General features: G+C 51.2%; 1 pseudogene; it reads right to left on the bottom strand.

Annotated features, from left to right (window-relative positions):
* Positions 1–639: 639 nt before the first annotated feature.
* On the bottom strand, positions 640–1,762 carry LOC101609351 (annotated as a pseudogene).
* Positions 1,763–2,027: the final 265 nt, after the last annotated feature.

The following is a 2,027-nucleotide window of genomic DNA, read 5'->3' on the forward strand; positions in this document are numbered from 1 at the left end:
CATATCCACAACCCTTATATAATTTTTTTGTTTTTACATTTAAATATAAAAATACTACTTTGCTTTGTGTTATAAATGGAGGACCAAGCAGTAAAGAACTTTTCTTCTCTTAAGGTAGGACAGCCATCTGTTGTCCCTGAGCTGCTCTTTGTGAAGGGTGTGTGTGGCTCCAAGCAAGAGAAGCACAAGAGGTAAACTAGCCCCCAGTTCTTGCTCTTCTCCGAACCTCCACTAGTGAGAGTTGGCTTAATCTTAAGAATTGAAGGAGACATGGCATCCTAAGTAGTCAGGCCTGCCCTTTCAGCTATCCTTTAGAGAAAGGTCTCCCCTCCTTCAAACACTGCTTTGTGTGGAGGTGACATCTACCAGACAAGGACACCTCCAGAGAGAAGCAGTCACCACCTTTCCCTGCGCCCACCCACACATCAGAAAGGAAGAAAACGGGGGCTGGGTACATGGAGATTAAGAACTTGACCCCTCTATCCTGACCAAGGAAAGCAAGGTTCACTGGGCATGAGGAATAAAAAGAACTTGAAATCCCACTTTTGAGTAATGAGGATAGTTAAGACAACTTGGAGAGGGAGAGCTGCAGTGGGATGAAGAGCTGGGAAGGGCTCAGTCGCTGGAAGCATCATCCCCTTAGCTTTTGTACTGGAAGGGCTCGTCGCCAGTCTCCTTGAGAAGACGTGTATGGATGATGGCCTCTGTCACTGCAAAGGGGTCGCAGTTGGCAGAAGGGCGCCGGTCTTCGAAATAACCCCTCTTCTCCTGGCCAACAGACCGGGGAATGGGGATGCTGGTGCTGCGGTTGGCAACACCGGCAGAAAAGTCGTTGATGTTGGAGGTCTCATGGAAGCCAGTCAGGCACCAGGCATTGTCCAGGCCTCCCTTGGGATTGTAGGCATAGATGTGGTACTGGTGCTGCTTGCTGAGTTTCTCAATGGCCTCCTCAATGTACTTCAGGCCATTCTCCTCCCACATGGCCTTTGTGCTGAAGTTGGTATGGCAGCCTGCGCCGTTCCAGTTCCCAGGAATGGGCTTAGGGTCAAAGTTTGCTATCATGCCAAAGTCTTCACATACACGATATAAGATAAAGCGGGCCACCCACAGGTGATCTCCCATGTGGATTCCTTCACAGGGTCCAATTTGGAATTCCCACTGGGCAGGCATGACCTCGGCATTTGTTCCTGTGATCTTGATTCCAGCATACAAGCAGGCCCGGTAGTGAGCCTCCATGATGTCTCTGCCCTAGGCTTTGTCAGCTCCCACACCACAGTAATACGGGCCTTGGGGCCCAGGGAAGCCATTGGAAGGCCAACCAAAGGGGTGCCCATCTGTCCCCATGAGAGTATATTCCTGCTCCATTCCAAACCAGGGGTGCTGGTTGCTGACCATGTCCATGGTCCGCTTACAGGTGTGCCTTAAATTGGTCTCGGCAGGCTTCCGATTATACTTGAAAACTTCACAGAACACTGGCTTGTTGGGATCCTTGCGGAAAGGGTCATGAAACATGGCAACTGGGAGGAGGTACATGTCACTGTTGGAGCCTTCAGACTGGAAAGTGCTAGAGCCATCAAAATTCCATTCCTGCAACTCTTCTACACACCTGGGCTCACAGTCCAGGGTGCAGGTCTTGCAGCACAGCCCTTCTCTGGTACCATCGATCCAGACATACATGGCTGGGACTTTCTCGCCCTGAGGGAGGGCCTTGTACATCTGCTTGATGCCTTTGTTCAAGTTGGAACTTGCTGAGGTGGCCATGGTGGAAGGTGTTCTGGGCGGCCGCGGGCTGGCGGGAAGGAAGGTGGGTAGGAGGCGAGAGCGAGGTGGAGAGAGAGCGCGGAGAGAGTGCGGAGAGATCGGTATATGGCTCAGACGCTGCGCTAAGCTCCCATTCTCGGCTCTGCCCAAATTAAGCTTTTATAATGCTTAGCCTGAACTAGTCTTTGAAGTGGCCATATCCACCTGCAAGTTGGCTAACAGGGGTATTGGCCAGTGGAGTATGGATGGCTTTTGCTACCCATTAG

The sequence above is a fragment of the Jaculus jaculus genome, chromosome 16, assembly GCF_020740685.1.
Source record: "Jaculus jaculus isolate mJacJac1 chromosome 16, mJacJac1.mat.Y.cur, whole genome shotgun sequence".
NCBI lineage: Eukaryota > Metazoa > Chordata > Mammalia > Rodentia > Dipodidae > Jaculus > Jaculus jaculus.